Below are 20,856 nucleotides of genomic sequence, written 5' to 3' on the forward strand. Positions count from 1 at the left end.
AAGCTCTTCCAGATCCTTCAAGGTGTATTGGGTTCTTCTAAGTTGCTGTGATCTTGCAGTTTTCCTTTTTAGCTTACCTCAACGTAAAATAATGAAGAATCTGTGATAATGTGGGTATGGGTGTCTCTCTCTTCCTTAGATTGTAAGGTCCTTGAGGGCAGGGACTGTGTCCATTTTGTTATTGATGATTGTATTGATAGTGCCTAGCAAAAGTAGGCACAAAATAAATATTTTTTTGAATGATATATAAAAAGAGTAAATTAGAATAACCCTTTTGGAGGATGAATTGGCAATATGAATAAAAAGATCTAAAAGGGGGATGGTGGTGGGCTAAATGCCTTTTGGCTTAGCAATTCCATTTCTAATAACTTGTTCTAAAGAAAACATCAGACGAATATACATGTAAATATATTTTAAGAAAGTGTCTTCACTGCCAGATTTTATAATAGCCTAAAGTATAATAGAAAGCCACTCTAATTTACAATAATAGGGGATTTGTTAAGTACATCATATTACATACCTAAAGTGAAATATTAAGTAGTCATTAAATGGTTTTGTTAGAGAACATATTCACATGGAATAATGTTGATGGCATTTTTACACAGAAGATTCATAGTGGTGCCATTTTTATAAAAACAAATATATGTGCATGATATGTACACCAGTGTCTCTGAATGATGAGTTTCTATTGGCTTATTTATGTTTCCTGATTTTTTTTCACAATAGCTCTTTATTGTGTAATGAAGGTTTTAAAAACCCCACAAAGAATATAATTCAATGCAAGTTTGAGTCCTGCTGTTTTAAAAAATTGATAATGTTCAGAAGGGAGGAAAGTAACAGGTAGTGTTTTTCAAAGAACTCTGGGGGTGAAGATGGGAGTTCAACAGTGCCATGAGTTAGAAATCAAATTTGCATTGCCAGGAATAAAATTGCATGTAAAGGGAATTTTCAGAGACAAAATGGAAAAGAATGGCATCAGGGATACATGAAACAATGCCTTTATTTTTTAGTCCTAGTATTCACTGGTAGCAAACAACAGCTCCAACTTGTGTGCATGCTGCTCGTGATATCTGGAAGGCCTCAACTCCAGCCTCATATCCTTTGCCCTCTTCCATTTGAGTGTTCCTGAGTGCCCCAGTGGGGATTTGGTTGTAAGCCTTCAGCAGTGATTTGCTGCCAAAAAGTTCATGGAAGAAATCTTTGAGTTTTTGTAAGAAATACTAAAACGCCCTGACATCGTGTAGGCCAGACAGCCAAACTTAGTATAACTTATTAACATTTATTTGTCTCAAGTATATTAGTGTATATGGTCATGTATTCCTGTGTACATGTCTTTTCTTCAGTGGATCTTTATCAGTTCCAGGTTTTGGCAGCTGCCTGCTACAGTAATCTACTGTATTCCCTAAACTGATTTTCCCGTTGTAGATTTGGCAGATTTATTGTGTAATGAAAATCAGTGGACCTACAGGGCATTTCATTTCAGATTATCATGTACTTGTAGGCATTTGTCATTTTGTCTTTTTGAAGAGGATCACCTTCTGTGTGTGTCTCCCAAGTTTTACCACGTAGTAGCTTTTGTGTTTCCATTTTCTTATTAGCAAAATAGAAGATCACTAGAGTTCCTTCTATAGCACTCTCATTCTGAATTTATGAGACATAAGGATATGGCTAATATATGTTAGATGTGTATTGGTGGATGACCTGAAACATCTACAAATGTATCTCTCCATACCTTGTGTAGTTGATGGGTTGGGCAAGCTGGGCCTTCCAGGATTGCATTCACATTACTGTGGTAAGTAAATGAAGCACCCTGGAGGGGCAACAAAATGCCCTCTGGAATTTCTAAAAGTCAATGAGTTATCCCAAACAGCTGAAAGTGTGGGCTAACTTCTTGCAAGTCTTGCTCCCTCCCGCCAATATTGAGGCTTGTTCAGTTTTCCAAGAAAAATCTGATTATTGTGGGGGTTCTATGTCTTACCATGTTCAGATAGTTTTTAACCTTTGGAAGCCAACCGTGTCTGCCCTGGGGAAGAGGTAAAGAAAAATTTCACGACAAAAGGGAAACCCCCACCTCCAGCCCAGTAGAGCCCAGATTTCACAGGGTAAAGTGAACAAGAGATGGACAGTGGATAGAATGGGTGGGAGGAGGATGAGAGAGAGGCTGGGCTGGAGCTGGAAGCAACAGGGTTCAAGAACTGGGAAGAGAAAAGTGGCTGGAGGTAGTAGGAAGGTGGGCCTGGCAGCAGGTCATCCCAGGATTTTAGAGTCATGCCTGTGAGGTGGAGTGAGTGTTAGAGGGAAGGTAAGAGTCCTCTTCCGGCTCTGGCAGGGTCCCTGGAGGTAAAGGCCAGGCTTAATGGATAGGAAGGTACGGGGAATGGGCCTGAGGACAATCATATTATCTCTTAAAATGTTTTCCATGACTTCCATATTTTTTTAGAATTCTGTGAATTTTAATAGAGATTTGTGCTATGACACCACAATTAGGATGCAGAACAAATAGTTCCTTAACGTTTCAAAGGAAAAATATTATAATTGCCTTTTAAGATAACGTGTGTATTCTTTTCATGTGGAAATATTTGGATTATCTTAGAAAGTTCTAGTTTGTCAGCACTTAGATTTTTAAAATGCTTTTCGAGTCTAATGACTAAGTACGTAAGGTTTTATGATCATGCTATTTAGTGTGCTTCGTAGACAATTTTTCACCTTTTAACATTTCTGAAATTGGGATGTGTCTTATCTTTGTTAGCATTTCATGATTCAAAGAAATACAGTAGTGGGGAAAACCAAGCATGATGCTTGTGGTGATGTCATGTTGCTTGCTGAGTAAGATGTTCACGGGCTTCTGGGTCTTCATGTCTGGCATCATTGACTCCGAGGCTCTTTGCTAGACCTGGCAACTCAGAGATGTGGAAAGCATGGACCACCTTGCTCAAGGGTCTTATGAATGAATGGGGAAATGGACAGAGGATCAGTGATTCAGTGACTCTGATACAGCGTGATGAGTGAGGGCTGTCAGAGCAATGACAAGACTTAATAAGGTTCAGAGAACCTAGGACACCTGCATGATTTGAAGAGGAGGTGATCTTTGAGCTGCGTGGTAAAGGGTGAGTAGGATAGCTCATCTAAAGCTGAGAAGGTGCAGGATGGGAGGGAGGAGGAGAAGACGTCCCAGAGCTAATCCTGAGAGAGGCTGCTGGTTAATGGAAATGAAATGAAAGTGGCATGTGGGGAATTTAGTTGTGCAAGGCAGATCACTGAAGTATGTTTCTTCGATGTTCAGGATTGTGATCGTAATCTTTTGAGCTTCTGGAAGATATTTATGCTGGTGATTCTCAAGGTAGGATTTGAATTTTAGAAAGATGACCCTTTAAGCAGTAGGAAGGGAATGGATTGGGGGTTGAGGGGAACAAATTTGGAGGCAGGAGAATGGTTAATAGGTTGGAGCATTGAAGCTGGAGACATGATGGGCCTTGAATTAAGGCAGTGGTAGTGAAGATGGAAAGGAGGGACAGGTGGTTATGGTGCTTGGGAGGTTGAACTGACAGGTGGTCATTGGCTGGATGTGAGGTGGGGGGTAGGCCAGAGTTAAGGACAACTCCCAGACTCCTGCCTAGGGTGGACAGTGGTGCCATTCGGCCATCAAGACCACAGGCGAGAAGGTGCAGGGTTGGGAGGAAAATGAGTTTAGTTTTGGCATTGCGGAGCTTGCGGTGCTCGACATTTGTGTGAACAGGAACATGGGTTGAAAATGTGAGAGAGGATTGCTCTGGGGTGTGATTTGGGAGCCATCGGGGAGTCAATGAGATTGCTCAGAAAGAATGTGGGATGAGATAAGAGGGCTAAGGACAGAGTCCTGGGTCACATCCACTCACCCGGTGGGAGCAGGGAGAGATGCAGTCTATGGAAGCTAAAGAGGTTTTAAGAGGGAGTGAGTGGGCTGGGCGTGGTGGCTCACGCCTGTAAACCCAGCACTTTGGGAGGCCTAGGTGGGTGGATCACCTGAGGTCAGGAGTTTGAGACCAGCCTGGCCAATATGGTGAAACCCCATCTCTACTAAAAATACAAAAATTAGCTGGGCGTGGTAGCGAGTGCCTGTCATCCCAGCTACTCGGGAGGCTGAGGCAGGAGAATTGCTTGAACCCGGGAGGCAGAGGTTGCAGTGAGCCAAGATCGTGCCATTGCACTCCAGCCTGGGTGACAAGAGTGAAACTCTGTCTCAAAAAAAAAAAGGAGTGAGTGACAGTGTCAAATGCCAAGAAAGGTAGAGAGGATAGGGGCTGACAGTGTCTGTTTAACTTGTAACTGGGAAGTCATTAGTTTGTTTTTGAGAGGAATTTCAGCGGACTGGGGTGGTGGGGTAGGCAGCAGCCAGGGTATAATGATTTGGAGTATGAATTCAAGGTAGAAATTACAGTAAAAATTGTAGCCTGCCCTTGCAAGAAACTAGGCTATAAAAGAAGAGAGTGTAAGAAGGTCTTCAGAGGCTGCTTCTTTGATTGTCGGGTTAATGCTTTATAAAGTCCTCTTTATTAATGTGTTTTTCTATTTGCAGAGTGGAACATTTGCAGACTCTGCGATTCTTTAATTTTCCTGAAGTGGCACTCTTTGCTTTTTGTTCGTGATTTAACCACTATAAAAATGCGCAGCTACAGCTTGCTGCAAGAACATAAGTTTGGCTTCTTATCATGGAATTCTTTTTGAGGCCATTACCTTTGAAGTTGTTTGATACGTTAAAAAAAAATCCTCAACAAAACAAAAAGTTGGGAAGTACAAATACTAAAGAGATTTAGCTTGTTTATGGGAAAGTAAAAGATAATGAGAATACGTAACTTTATAAGCTCAGGTTATGCTTAATTGCAAGCAATTAAAAACTTTCCCCTTTTTATTGCCTTTGAAATATGGGATAAAAAGAAAAAGTGAGAATGCTTGCAGGTTGTGTGTCCTGGGACTGCTTTGAATTGAAGTTGGTGGGTGTTAGAACAAATAAATCCCAAACAACTTGTGATTTAGTTTTATAGGCACACATTCATAAATTGGATTTTTCAGTAATTCCAGAAAAGCACACACAGGAGAAGCATTTGCTATGTATTCATTTATTCCTCAGTGTTTTAGTCAGCACCCATATGCTCAAGCCTCTGTTAGATCTGGGGGTGAGGGAGATAAGAGGATTTAAATAATGCCTCTCATACTTTGCAGAAGGGGAGATGTGCTAAGAGAGGTGTGGAGGATGTTCAGAGAAGAGAGGGCCTTCTGATGGGTGATCCAGGGAGGCTTCTTGGAAGAGGTGGCATTTGAGCTGTTTGCTGAGAGACAGACAACTGTTACAACTGTTCATTCTCTTTGACTAGTTTGTTTCATGTTAACACCCTTGACTTCTCTGTGTCTTGACCCCATTTACTTACTTGATTTTCTGATGCTCTGTTATCCGAGAGCAACTCCTGTCCTCTGCTCTGTCAAGCTTTCTGCGATTCCTGTGTATCCTAGGTCCTCTGTTCTTTTTCTTCACTTCTCTCTCAGAGATACCATTTTCTGATTCAGCTCTGAATATTTGCCCACCCAGTTGGCCCCAAACCCAGAGCTTGAGATTCGGTTGTCTCTCAACCTCCACCCTGCATTTCCAACTTGAGGTCTCACTAGCAGCTAACAGTAGCTTGTCTAAATCTGAGCTCTCCCTAACAGCACACAGTCCCCTCCCTCCCTTCCTCCCTTGCCCACACACTGAGTGCTAGGTGCTAGTTGATCATTCTTCTGATTCCTGTGGCTCAGGGTCTCAGAGTAGTTGTTGTTATGTCTCCCTACCAGCCGTGTTTAATCCTTTTATTTCTGTTTTTTCCAATACGTTTAAAAATTTTAGTTCTCCTTATGCCACCTTAGCCTGCCTGTTAAATGCATTCTTGGATCCCTGCAGTGGTCTTCTAAATATTGATCATCTTTCTTTTCATGATTGACATCACCCATGCCCACTGCCTACCACACTTGCAATGTTGCTGGGATACCATGTTCTATGGGTTGAAAAATGGAGTTGTGAGGGAGATAAAACAGACCTGAAATGATAAAGGAGCCCATGTCATCTTCAAAGGAATAAGCCCCGTGGGAGAGTCAGCAGTGCAGAGGTCTGAGGCAATTGGAGGACGCCAAGCCCATGGCCTGTGGAAGTTGGGAACGGAGGCATTTGGAGAAGGCTTTGTCAGGGATTGTAAAGACAGGCCTGTGGCAAATGACAGGCCCGTGGCAAATGTGAGAGAGGTTGGAAGCCACAGGATGTGGTGGGAGAGCCATGAGTTGAAGAGTTCAGCTGGGACTAGACTGTGACAGGGCTAGCATGTCAGCGTGAGGGAGCTGGGCTTTATTCTGTGGAAGTGAAGATACAGGGGAGAGTGGACAATTGGGGAGGGTGGGATGTATGGAAAATACTGTTCTAAAGAAAATCTGGAGATGCTGTGAAGGGAAGGGAGGTCAATATGGAGACTTTGAAGGAGTCTAAGCTGTGACGTTTTCTTTAATTCATTCAAAACATGGGGGGGCTGCCAGATTAAGTTTCTAAATCATGACTTTGATCATACTGCACTTTTGCTGAAATGCCGTTGGTGATTCCTCCTGGCATGAGAAGTGGTTCTTTCACTGGCATTAGGGGGGCTTCATCATCACATGTCAGCCCACCCTTCCAGCATTGTCTCCAACTCCTCGCCTTCAGGAACCAACCAATGACTTTCACACAAATTAAATTTGCTCACAGTGATCTCTCTTTCCATTTTCTCCACTGCTTGGGACATTCTCCTGGTTGAAATTTCTCCCAGCCTTCAGTGTACTCATAGGCTCTTCATGGCCCTCTCAGCCTGAGTGCTCTCAGTCCCCTTTGAAACTCCTCTAACGCTTACTGCCTGTATTATTCATTTTGATAATCAACAACTGACATAGTTTCTTCTGTAGCTGCTTAAGCTGTTAATTAGTACCCATATTGTTGTTTGTATGTTTTTATATTTTGCTTCTCCAACAGTCTATAACTTCCTTAAGGGTTGGGATTGTGTTTGGCACTTTTGTAGCTTGCTATAGCCATCATATTTTCATCCAATATGAAAATACTAGCCCCAGTGACTGTATTTTGAACATCATAGTATTTGCTGACCTTCGGTTTTGTTTTAACCTGTCCAAACAATCAGGAAGATTATGGAAGATTCTAAGGGCCCAGGGGGATAACAGATTTGAGGATCCCAGCTTTCCCCAGGGTGGAGGGCATTGAATGGGTAAAATCAGGAAGGACATTGTTTTTTTTTTTTTTGGTTTTCTTATCCCCTTCTATAGATGAGTTTTCTCTAATCACAAAGGAAGTGACGAATATTGTCTTGCCTCAGGTTTGACAGTGGATTCCTAATTCTACTTACAATGGGGTCCTTTTCCCGAAGGGAATAGCCTAGTTTGATCCTAGTCTCTTGAGATAATTGTCCCTGAAAACCCAGGATATGATGTCAGCTCAGTTAAACTTTTTTGATCCTAACTGTCCAGAAATAAGTTAAAAATGGATGTTTATACTTTGCTGTTAAGTAGGTCAAAAAACTGCAGAAGCAATTTAGCCTTATATGGATCAGAGAAATAATTGCAAGCACATAGGTTAACAAGAACTTAAAGGCAGGAAATCTTTGGCTAGGAGTGTAATGTACTTTCTTTTTAGAAAAGACAGTGCATCCTGAGGATTCTGCATTACTTTTCTTTCCACCTCCAGGGTTGAAAGGCTGATGGGCATAGAGCTAGTGGCTTTATGGCATGTAGGCTGGCTCCAAGCCTTTCCTGGGGGAGCCTGGTGCACTGGTTTCTCCAGTAACGTGAAACCTTAGTAATTTGTGAGGGGTGATAATTGGGACTGTAACTCAGGTGAAACTTGCCTATGTGTTATGCTAAGAAAGGGCCAGAAATTAATGATATAAGCCAGAGAGCTGAGAGAATGTTCAAAAGAGCAAACATTTTAAGCTCTCTCAGCTCCTATAGAAACATTTATTTATGTGGAAACAGCTGACCTGCTAATTAGAAAACATCCTTGCCTATTCATTAAGCCATTTATCCTGAGGAATTTTGCTAAGCAACACTTAGTCCAGTTCTAATTATTGTGTGTCCTTGAAAGCAATAAACTGTACTTTTAGAATAAAATGTTATAATGTAGGCATATACATGGTTTACTCAGACATTTCCCGTAATTGGAGTGAGATAGTAATGAGGGGTTATGCTTGTTTCTTATAAAAAGAATTTAACCACCTTCTCTTCATAGGGAGATTAGTGAATTATTAGATATTTTTTTTAAGAGTTTTGCTCTTGTTGCCCAGGCTGGAGTGCAGTGACGTAGTTTTGACTCACTGCAACCTCCGCCTCCCGGGTTCAAGCGATTCTTCTGCCTCAGCCTCCCGAGTAGCTGGGATTATAGGCACCTGCCACCACGCCCAGCTAATTTTTGTATTTTTAGTAGAGATGGGGTTTCACCATGTTGGCCAGGTTGGTCTCGAACTCCTGACCTCAGGTGATCCACCCGCCTTGGCCTCCCAAAGTGCTGGGATTACGGGCATGAGCCACTGTGCCCGGCCTAGATAATGTTATGTGTAGACCTGAGAAATCCTTGGAAATCATTATTGTTAGAAATGAGAGGTTTTTTTAAGGTTGTCTTTTTGGATTACCTTGCATCTTAACTAAAAAAAGTCTTTTTAGGGAATAAACATCATTATGACTTAAGACATTGATGAAGATTTTTTTTCGTAAACTCCGACGTCATGTTTAAATTTAAATAAAAATGAAGCGAATCAGTTTTCTTGAAGCCACTTTACTCTGTATCTCCCATTTTATCCTGCAGACTTTTCCTAACAAAAACACTGGTTAAGAAATGTAGTAAAAGAACACACAAGGTCTCCTCAGTGTTCTGCAGATAACAGCAACTGTGTCAACAAGTGAGCTGGCCTAAAATGACGAGCCAGTGCTGTCAAGAACTTGGGCCGGCTCTAGGCTGGTGTTCGGATGGGGGCATAGCTTTCACACTTAGGAGCATGTGCTTCGGAGGTCACTGCCTGGTTTTGAAAGCTCCATTCAACCCTATGATCTGGGCATTCTCCCACTGGGTAAGCTTGGACAAGTTACTTCGAGCTGCGCGTGTCAGTTTCCTTCTCTATAAATGGAGGAAACAATGGCCTCCACCACAAGGAGCTATTGGGAGGGTTAAATGAGTTCCTCCATGCAAAGGTGCTCTTTCATAGTAAGGGTTTCATTTACAGGTCCATTTGCTCACTCATTCAGCCCCTATCTATTGTGCCCTTACTATGTGCCAGGCCCTGCTATGGAGGCTGGTATTGAGGGGTCAGCCATAAGAGGAGATCTCTGTCCTATTGGAGCCTATACTTCGGTGGAAAGAGATCATAAATAAGTAAATGAATCAACAAGTCCAGGTAATAAATGTTGCAAAGACAATATATAAGGAAATAGAGTGATTGGGTTATGAGGAGAGAGGTCAGCATTAGCTAGGGTGGGCAGGAGTGGCCTCTGAGAAGGTGACATTTGAGCTGAGACCTGAATGACAAGAGACCATTGTCAGCTCTCTTTAAAATAAGAAAGTTTTCCTTTGTTTTGGTGGCTCTCTCCATACTCTTATTTTAAACTCACTTAACATCAATATAAAAGTATCCTTTGCAGCAGGACACTTAGGAAGTCTTGAACCCCTCTCCCACCAGCACTCGTCTGTGTACAAACAAGTTGTTGCTAGTGGTGTTGGAGCTCGTTGTCCCCAAGCTTCACCTTGGCATTACCCAGATCTGTTCACCCCTGGGCATCTCTTCCTTCCCCCCAGCTGGATGCTCACCCAACTTGTTCTGCCTCAGTTTCTGGAGGAGCCTGACTCTATTTTTGCCCACCTGAAAGAAAGTACAGGACTGGGTTGAGGCAGCTGCTCACACTCACCAGAGGCCTTCATATCTCGTAGGCCACATTGGCTGCCATCAAGAGCTGGCAGTCCTGAGAAAGCAGAAAGCGGATGGTGAGGTAGAAGGAGCGAGTGATATGGAAGGGCACAAAACAGAGGGTGAAGAGGCCACACACCAGTAGGATGGTCGGGATGGACTTGGCTTGGGCTGTGTTGCCTGTCCTCATGAGGTTCTCCTCTGGCTTGATCAGGCTCCTTACCATCAGTGAATAGCACACCAAAATGACCAAGGAGGGAAAGACAAAGACAGACAATGTCAGAACTATGCCGTAGGCAAAAAACCAATCAAAATTCTCTTGGTTGGTCATGTCATACCAGATCATCTGGCCATTGATGTAGTCCGTGTGGGAGAAGGCCAGTGTGGGCAGCAGCTGGAGGACCACCAGGGCCCAGGTGGTGCTGGTGCCCAGCCAGGCATGCCTGCGGGTCCAGTAGGGCAGCAAACACAGTGGGTGGCACACACCTAGGAAGTGGTGCACAGAGATGCAGGTCAGCAGCAGGATGCTGCCGTAAAGGCTGATATAGAACAGGAAGTGCACCAGCTTGCAGAGCAGCTCCCTGAAGGGCCACCTGTCATCTAGTGAGTAGGTGATGATGGGAAGGGCAATGTCAGCACATAAAGTAGGTCGGCCACCATCAGGTTCACCAGATAGATGGTGGCACAGCTCCAGCGCTTGGTTTGGCACCAGGAGAGCCACAAGACAGTGCCATTTAGTGGCAGCCCTAGGATAAAGATGATACTGTAGGCCAGGGAGAGGTAGACTTGCTTGTACTTCTCTGAGAACTGGCAGAGACCTTGTTGCTGTGATGTGTTCGTGTCCAGCTTCTCCATGTCCCGGGAGGCTCCCTCCAGGAGCAGAGCTCCACAACAGCTCCTACCTCTGCTTCTCCTGGAAGGAAGCAAAATGGACAGCATAGCATCATGACCTCAGCCTGGCATCAGCCTCTGCCTCAACCCGGCATTCAACTTTGTCTCCCAAAGTCTAGTCAGAGGCCTTGTTTAAAAGAGACCAACCCTAGGAAAATAGAGTATTCAACAAGGGCCAAATAATCGTCCATAGCTGGGCGTCTAGACTTACCAGGTCCAAAGGGTTGGCCTTACATTGACTTGTATGCTGTCTACTCTAGGCTGGGTTGTGATAGAAATGGTGGTGGGATGACACTGTCATTTAAACAGGGTACTCAGAACCTCCAGCTCTGTGTCTCCTCCTGCTGGAATCCTTTGCATAGAGTCAGGAAATCTCCAAGGGAAGGTATTCTAGCCAGAGAAGCAGGTATATTCCCAGGGGCCGAAACTGCCCACAATTTGGTCCTAACCACACAGACCATAGTAGAGTAGCAAGTGACCCTTAGGGATTAGAGAGGATTAGGGAAAGCCCAGGTTTTGCCTGCAGGCTCTGCTGGAGGATTTTGATTTGTATCTCCTTCAGGATTTCTTTTTTTTTTTTTTTTTTTTTGATTTCATTATTTTTCTTTTTTCTTTTTTATTTTTTTTTGGTTTCTTTTTTTTTTATTTATTTTTATTTATTTTATTTATTTTATTTTTTATTTTTTATTATTATTACTATTATTATTATTATACTTTAGGCTCTATGGTACATGTGCGCAACGTGCAGGTAAGTTACATATGTATACATGTGCCATGCTGGTGCGCTGCACCCACCAACTCGTCATCTAGCATTAGGTATATCTCCCAATGCTATCCCTCCCCCCTCCCCCCACCCCACAACAGTCCCTGAAGTCTGATGTTCCCCTTCCTGTGTCCATGTGTTTTCATTGTTCAGTTCCCACCTATGAGTGAGAATATGCGGTGTTTGGTTTTTTGTTCTTGCGATAGTTTACTGAGAATGATGATTTCCAATTTCATCCATGTCCCTACAAAGGACACGAACTCATCATTTTTTATGGCTGCATAGTATTCCATGGTGTATATGTGCCACATTTTCTTAATCCAGTCTATCATTGTTGGACATTTGGGTTGGTTCCAAGTCTTTGCTATTGTGAATAATGCTGCAATAAACATACGTGTGCATGTGTCTTTATAGCAGCATGATTTATCATCCTTTGGGTATATACCCAGTAATGGGATGGCTGGGTCAAATGGAATTTCTAGTTCTAGATCCCTGAGGAATCGCCACACTGACTTCCACAAGGGTTGAACTAGTTTACAGTCCCACCAACAGTGTAAAAGTGTTCCTATTTCTCCACATCCTCTCCAGCACCTGTTGTTTCCTGACTTTTTAATGATTGCCATTCTAACTGGTGTGAGATGGTATCTCATTGTGGTTTTGATTTGCATTTCTCTGATGGCCAGTGATGTTGAGCATTTTTTCATGTGTTTTTTGGCTGCATAAATGTCTTCTTTTGAGAAGTGTCTGTTCATGTCCTTCGCCCACTTTTTGATGGGGTTGTTTGTTTTTTTCTTGTAAATTTGTTGGAGTTCATTGTAGATTCTGGATATTAGCCCTTTGTCAGACGAGTAGGTTGCGAAAATTTTCTCCCATTTTGTAGGTTGCCTGTTCACTCTGATGGTAGTTTCTTTTGCTGTGCAGAAGCTCTTGAGTTTAATTAGATCCCATTTGTCAATTTTGGCTTTTGTTGCCACTGCTTTTGGTGTTTTAGACATGAAGTCCTTGCCCATGCCTATGTCCTGAATGGTAATGCCTAGGTTTTCTTCTAGGGTTTTTATGGTTTTAGGTCTAACATTTAAGTCTTTAATCCATCTTGAATTGATTTTTGTATAAGGTGTAAGGAAGGGATCCAGTTTCAGCTTTCTACATATGGCTAGCCAGTTTTCCCAGCACCATTTATTAAATAGGGAATCCTTTCCCCATTTCTTGTTTTTGTCAGGTTTGTCAAAGATCAGATAGTTGTAGATATGTGGCATTATTTCTGACGGCTCTGTTCTGTTCCATTGATCTATATCTCTGTTTTGGTACCAGTACCATGCTGTTTTGGTTACTGTAGCCTTGTAGTATAGTTTGAAGTCAGGTAGTGTGATGCCTCCAGCTTTGTTCTTTTGGCTTAGGATTGACTTGGCGATGCGGGCTCTTTTTTGGTTCCATAGGAACTTTAAAGTAGTTTTTTCCAATTCTGTGAAGAAAGTCATTGGTAACTTGATGGGGATGGCATTGAATCTATAAATTACCTTGGGAAGGATGGCCATTTTCATGATATTGATTCTTCCTACCCATGAGCATGGAATGTTCTTCCATTTGTTTGTATCCTCTTTTATTTCCTTGAGCAGTGGTTTGTAGTTCTCCTTGAAGAGGTCCTTCACATCCCTTGTAAGTTGGATTCCTAGGTATTTTATTCTCTTTGAAGCAATTGTGAATGGGAGTTCACTCATGATTTGGCTCTCTGTTTGTCTGTTATTGATGTATAAGAATGCTTGTGATTTTTGCACATTGATTTTGTATCCTGAGACTTTGCTGAAGTTGCTTATCAGCTTAAGGAGATTTTGGGCTGAGACAATGGGGTTTTCTAGATATACTATCATGTCATCTGCAAACAGGGACAATTTGAATTCCTCTTTTCCTACTTGAATACCCTTGATTTCCTTCTCCTGCCTAATTGCCCTGGCCAGAACTTCCAACACTATGTTGAATAGAAGTGGTGAGAGAGGGCATCCCTGTCTTGTGCCAGTTTTCAAAGGGAATGCTTCCAGTGTTTGCCCATTCAGTATGATATTGGCTGTGGGTTTGTCATAAATAGCTCTTATTATTTTGAGATACGTCCCATCAATACCTAATTTATTGAGAGTTTTTAGCATGAAGGGTTGTTGAATTTTGTCAAAGGCCTTTTCTGCATCTGTTGAGATAATCATGTGGTTTTTGTCTTTGGTTCTGTTTATATGCTGGATTACATTTATTGATTTGCGTATATTGAACCAGCCTTGCATCCCAGGGATGAAGCCCACTTGATCATGGTGGATAAGCTTTTTGATGTGCTGCTGGATTCTGTTTGCCAGTATTTTATTGAGGATTTTTGCATCAATGTTCATCAAGGATATTGGTCTAAAATTCTCTTTTTTTGTTGTGTCTCTGCCAGGCTTTGGTATCAGGATGATGTTGGCCTCATAAAATGAGTTAGGGAGGATTCCCTCTTTTTCTATTGATTGGAATAGTTTCAGAAGGAATGGTACGAGCTCCTCCTTGTACCTCTGGTAGAATTCGGCTGTGAACCCATCTGGTCCTGGACTTTTTTTTGTTGGTAAGCTATTGATTATTGCCACAATTTCAGCTCCTGTTATTGGTCTATTCAGAGATTCAACTTCTTCCTGGTTTAGTCTTGGGAGGGTGTATGTGTTGAGGAATTTATCCATTTCTTCTAGATTTTCTAGTTTATTTGCGTAGAGGTGCTTGTAATATTCTCTGATGGTAGTTTGTATTTCTGTGGGATTGGTGGTGATATCCCCTTTATCATTTTTTATTGCATCTATTTGATTCTTCTCTCTTTTTTTCTTTATTAGTCTTGCTAGCGGTCTATCAATTTTGTTGATCCTTTCAAAAAACCAGCTCCTGGATTCATTAATTTTTTGAAGGGTTTTATGTGTCTCTATTTCCTTCAGTTCTGCTCTGATTTTAGTTATTTCTTGCCTTCTGCTAGCTTTTGAATGTGTTTGCTCTTGCTTTTCTAGTTCTTTTAATTGTGATGTTAGGGTGTCAATTTTGGATCTTTCCTGCTTTCTCTTGTGGGCATTTAGTGCTATAAATTTCCCTCTACACACTGCTTTGAATGCATCCCAGAGATTCTGGTATGTTGTGTCTTGGTTCTCGTTGGTTTCAAAGAACATCTTTATTTCTGCCTTCATTTCGTTATGTACCCAGTAGTCATTCAGGAGCAGGTTATTCAGTTTCCATGTAGTTGAGTGGTTTTGAGTGAGATTCTTAATCCTGAGTTCTAGCTTGATTGCACTGTGATCTGAGAGAGAGTTTGTTATAATTTCCGTTCTTTTACATTTATTGAGGAGAGCTTTATTTCCAAGTATATGGTCAATTTTGGAATAGGTGTGGTGTGGTGCTGAAAAAAATGTATATTCTGTTGATTTGGGGTGGAGAGTTCTGTAGATGTCTATTAGGTCCGCTTGGTGCAGAGCTGAGTTCAATTCCTGGGTATCCTTGTTGACTTTCTGTCTCGTTGATCTGTCTAATGTTGACAGTGGGGTGTTAAAGTCTCCCATTATTAATGTGTGGGAGTCTAAGTCTCTTTGTAGGTCACTCAGGACTTGCTTTATGAATCTGGGTGCTCCTGTATTGGGTGCATATATATTTAGGATAGTTAGCTCTTCCTGTTGAATTAATCCCTTTACCATTATGTAATGGCCTTCTTTGTCTCTTTTGATCTTTGTTGGTTTAAAGTCTGTTTTATCAGAGACTAGGATTGCAACCCCTGCCTTTTTCTGTTTTCCATTTGCTTGGTAGATCTTCCTCCATCCTTTTATTTTGAGCCTATGTGTGTCTCTGCATGTGAGATGGGTTTCCTGAATACAGCACACTGATAGGTCTTGAGTCTTTATCCAGTTTGCCAGTCTATGTCTTTTAATTGGAGCATTTAGTCCATTTACATTTAAAGTTAATATTGTTATGTGTGAATCTGATCCTGTCATTATGATGTTAGCTGGTTATTTTGCTCATTAGTTGATGCAGTCTCTTCCTAGTCTCGATGGTCTTTACATTTCGGTATGATTTTGCAGTGGCTGGTACTGGTTGTGCCTTTCCATGTTTAGTGCTTCCTTCAGGAGCTCTTTTAGGGCAGGCCTGGTGGTGACAAAATCTCTCAGCATTTGCTTGTCTATAAAGTATTTTATTTCTCCTTCACTTATGAAGCTTAGTTTGGCAGGATATGAAATTCTGGGTTGAAAATTCTTTTCTTTAAGAATGTTGAATATTGGCCCCCACTCTCTTCTGGCTTGTAGGGTTTCTGCGGAGAGATCCGCTGTTAGTCTGATGGGCTTCCCTTTGATGGTAACCCGACCTTTCTCTCTGGCTGCCCTTAACATTTTTTCCTTCATTTCAACTTTGGTGAATCTGACAATTATGTGTCTTGGAGTTGCTCTTCTCGAGGAGTATCTTTGTGGCGTTCTCGGTATTTCCTGAATCTGAATGTTGGCCTGCCTTGCTAGATTGGGGAAGTTCTCCTGGATTATATCCTGCAGAGTGTTTTCCAACTTGTTTCCATTCTCCCCGTCACTTTCAGGTACACCAATCAGACGTAGATTTGGTCTTTTCACATAGTCCCACAGTTCTTGGAGGCTTTGCTCGTTTCTTTTTATTCTTTTTTCTCTAAACTTCCCTTCTCGCTTCATTTCATTCATTTCATCTTCCAGGGCTGATACCCTTTCTTCCATTTGATCGCATCGGCTCCTGAGGCTTCTGCATTCTTCACGTAGTTCTCGAGCCTTGGTTTTCAGCTCCATCAGCTCCTTTAAGCACTTCTCTGTATTGGTTATTCTAGTTATACATTCTTCTAAATTTTTTTCAAAGTTTTCAACTTCTTTGCCTTTGGTTTGAATATCCTCCCGTAGCTCGGAGTAATTTGATCGTCTGAAGCCTTCTTCTCTCAGCTCGTCAAAGTCATTCTCCGTCCAGCTTTGTTCCGTTGCTGGTGAGGAACTGCGTTCCTTTGGAGGAGGAGAGGTACTCTGCTTTTTAGAGTTTCCAGTTTTTCTGCTCTGTTTTTTCCCCATCTTTGTGGTTTTATCTACTTTTGGTCTTGATGATGGTGATGTACAGATGAGTTTTTGGTGTGGATGTCCTTTCTGTTAGTTTTCCTTCTAACAAAAAGGACCCTCAGCTGCAGGTCTGTTGGAGTACCTGGCCAGTCATGTGAGGTGTCAGTCTGCCCCTGCTGGGGGGTGCCTCCCAGTTAGGCTGCTCGGGGGTCAGGGGTCAGGGACCCACTTGAGGAGGCAGTCAGCCTGTTCTCAGATCTCCAGCTGCGTGCTGGGAGAACCACTGCTCTCCTCAAAGCTGTCAGACAGGGACATTTAAGTCTGCAGAGGTTACTGCTGTCTTTTTGTTTGTCTGTGCCCTGCCCCCAGAGGTGGAGCCTACAGAGGCAGGCAGGCCTCCTTGAGCTGTGGTGGGCTCCACCCAGTTCAAGCTTCCAGGCTGCTTTTTTTACCTAAGCGAGCCTGGGCAATGGCGGGCGCCCCTCCCCCAGGCTCGCTGCTGACTTGCTGTTTGATCTCAGACTGCTGTGCTAGCAATCAGCGAGACTCCGTGGGCGTAGGACCCTCTGAGCCAGGTGTGGGCTATACTCTCCTGGGGCACCGTTTCCTAAGCCCGTCAGAAAAGCACAGTATTCGGGTGGGAGTGTCCCGATTTTCCAGGTGCCATCTGTCACCCCTGGAAATGGAACTCCCTGACCCCTTGCGCTTCCCGAGTGAGGCAATGCCTCGCCCCTGCTTCGGCTGGCTCACGGTGCACTCACCCACTGACCTGCGCCCACTGTCTGGCACTCCCTAGTGAGATGAACACGGTACCTCAGATGGAAATGCAGAAATCACCCGTCTTCTGCGTCGCTTGCGCTGGGAGCTGTAGACCGGAGCTGTTCCTATTCGGCCATCTTGGCTCCTCCCCCAGGATTTCTTAACTGAGTATTTGAATACTGGGGCTGATTTGCTTATTAACAATCTTAGCATCTGAGCATCCAAGAAAACAAATCTGAGCCATGAAGCCAGGTGCAGCTCCTTCCTTATTCCTTCCTTGCTGACAAAGTAGATGCAGTAGGTGGGCCCAAGTAGCTAAGGAAGCCGTGTGCAGAGCATGAAGGGGAGCCAGCATGTGGGCCAGCCAATCAGCATGGAGCCCACGGGAACTGAAAGATGTTTAATTCTGGGGCTTCATACTAGAAGCTTAATATTTAGAAAGACAGGTTAAAACAAAGGAAGAGAGAAAAGCATAAGTTAGGTAATTTTGGGGATAAGTTGAATGTTGCCTGCAAACTATGATATAGACAGAACCAAAGAAACAGAGACTTCATTCACTCCATCAATCAACAAACATTTATTGAGCATTTGTTAGTCAGGCACTGGGAACATGAAGATGAATAAGACACAGCTCTTGCTTTCCAGGAACTCACAGTCTGGTGGGGGAAGACATAAATGGATACAGCTGATTGTAAAATGATGTGAAAAATGGTCAACAAAGTGCTGTGAAAATGAGCAGGATACAGCCAATTCTCCCCTGAGGGAATTGAGGGCAGGCTTCTTAGAATAGGCAGCATTTGAACTGCTTGGGAGAAGAAACATGAGCTTGCTAGCAGAGATGGGTGAGAGGCATTGGGTAGGGGGACTGCACACCCAAGGGAATGGAAGCTGAAAGGGCACAGTGTGTCCAGGGAGGGCAAGAGAGTCAGCCGCTGTAAGGAGGATGTCTTAGCAGGACAGTGATGGGATATGGCTACTGTGATGTTTCAGGTATCAACTTGACCGGGTTAAGGGATACCCAGGTAGCTGGTAAAGCATTATTTCTGGGTATGCCTTTGAAGGTGTTTCTGACAGGGATTAGCGTGTGAGTCAGTGGACTGAGTAAGGAAGAGTCACCCTCACCCAGTGTGAGTGGGCCGCATCCAATCAGGTTGAGGGCCTGGATAGAAAAAAAAAGGCAGAGGAAAAGCATATTCACTGTTTCTACTGGAGCTGGGACACTCTTCTCCTGCCCTTGGACATCAGAACTCCAGGTTCGCTGGCGTTTGGACTCTGGGACCTGCACCATCTGCCCTCTGGGTTCTCAGGCCTACAGCCTCAGAGTTACACCATTGGCTTCCCCGATTCTGAGGCCTTTTGACTCTGAATGTGCTACACCGCCGGCATCCCTGCTTCCCCGCTGGCAGATGGCAGCTGGCATATCGTCGGACTTCTCGGCCCCATAACTGCTCAAGCCAACTCCCATAGCAAATCCCCTCTCCTGTATCTGTATAGGAGATATAGATGGCAACATGGACCTGGGCCTGGAACACAGAGAGTGACTGGTCAGACCAGTGCGGGGCTGTTGAAGTGCATGCAGGTGAGAGATGACCAGTATCCCAAGCAAGGCCATGCAGGGTGGATGCAGAGCAGGAGACGCTGCTGAGGCAGGAGTGACGGGCCTCACTGGATGTGAGGCATGAGCCAGATGAGTTGAGGGTGTCTCTGAGCTCTACAGTGTTGAGGACTGTGTGGGTGGTGAGGGTCTGAGGTGAGCACGAGGCTGAGGACTGGCGTTCTGAGGTTGGTTGGGGGGACGGTGGCTCTCCATGCCTCAGCCTGCTGAGGGGCTCACCACCCTGCTCCCTGGCTTTAAAATCTGGAGAGCAAAGCTTTTATGGCTGGGCGAGTAAAAAAGCCGTTTTCATTCATTTTGTATCCTATAATTTGTTCATGCTGGGTGGCTGGAAAATGCTTAGTAATTTCTAGTGAAGCTGCCTTCCCATCTCAGTGTCGGCTCTTGGAAGCCGAGGCGGGAATCCACCATGATTTAGCACTGGCTTGGGTCTGGCAGTCCACGCATGTGATCTTACTTAATCCTCAGAACAACCTTGTGAGCAAAACATTATTACCCCTGTTTTATGATGAGGAAATTGAGAGTCAGAGAACCCTCTGGGGCCTATTAGGACCCTTAGTCTAGTAGGCAGTACTCTGATCTGGCCCATGGGCTAATGCCCTTCAAAGGACTGTTTTGGGCTAGTGAGAAGTGCTCAAATCCCACCTCTGCCAGGGACAAGTATGCCTTCTAAAGCACTTACCGTATCTCTGAGCCATGATTTCCTCAGCTGTTGTAAAATGAGACAATCCCTTTCTGGGGAGACTGCTGTGAGTATTACCTAGAAGAGAGGCAAGTGTCCCACAGGGCTGCCACGAGGGAGAGAACCAACACATTTTCTCTTCCCATCTCTTCCCTCTGCCTCTTTTAGAGACAGTGGTACCTGGAGACCTGAGCTCTTTGGTTTATGTGGCTGCGTGGGAGGGCAGGTGTGGCTTTGCTACCCCAGGATGCACAGGGTCAATTTATTCCTGTCTGTTACCATCTGTGGACCCAATTTTGTCCACCACCGGTTCATATGTTGAAGCCCTAACCCCAACGTGACTGTGTTTGGGGTAAGAAAGTAATTGCAGTTAAATGAGGTCATAAGAATGGGGCCTAATCTGATATGATTGGTGTTCTTATTAAAAGGGACACTGGCTGGGCACGGTGGCTCACGCCTGTAATCCCAGCACTTTGGGAGGCAGAGGTGGGAGGATCATTTCAGGTCTGGAGTTCGAGACCAGCCTGGCCAACATGATGAAACCCCATCGTTACTAGAAATACAAAAATTAGCAGGGTGTGTTGGCGAGCGCCTGTAATCCCAGCTACTCGGGAGGTTGAGGCAGGAGAATTGCTTGAACCCAGGAGGCAGAGGTTGCAGTGAGCCAAGATTGTGCCACTGGACTCCAGCCTGGGAGACAGAGTGAGACTCCATCTCATGGAAAACAACAACAACAAAAACAAAAACAAAGGGACACCAAAAAGCTTGCTCTCGCTGCCATGTGAACACATGGATTTAAATCTGTGAATTGACTTTAGCATTTAATATTTTATCTCCATCTGGAGAACATCTTGAACAAATGAAACCATTTGATGGAGTCTCATAAATGCCTTCAGACAGTAAAAGTTTGTTTTTGCAAGTTTTTAAAAAAACTGTTGATTCATATGTACAATTCTTAATTTGCAAAGATGAAATAGGGACTTATTTACATCACAGCATAATTATTTGATTTTTTAACAGGTTTATATAAGGGGGACCCCCCCTGGGTACAATTAATTAGGTGGTGGATTAAAGTAGCAGGCGGTTTATTTGGAATTAATTTTCTAATGTGCTTCTAGTCCACTGGATAACTTGATGTTATTTGGCCACCTGACCACTAGGTGGCAATAAAGACC

At 43.6% G+C, this 20,856-nt stretch overlaps 1 pseudogene; it reads right to left on the reverse strand.

Annotated features, from left to right (window-relative positions):
- Nucleotides 1–8,896: 8,896 nt before the first annotated feature.
- LOC129058701 (P2Y purinoceptor 3-like) lies at nucleotides 8,897–10,920 on the reverse strand (annotated as a pseudogene).
- Between the last annotated feature and the right edge of the window lie 9,936 nt (nucleotides 10,921–20,856).

The sequence above is a fragment of the Pongo abelii genome, chromosome 2 (assembly GCF_028885655.2).
Source record: "Pongo abelii isolate AG06213 chromosome 2, NHGRI_mPonAbe1-v2.0_pri, whole genome shotgun sequence".
Lineage (NCBI taxonomy): Eukaryota > Metazoa > Chordata > Mammalia > Primates > Hominidae > Pongo > Pongo abelii.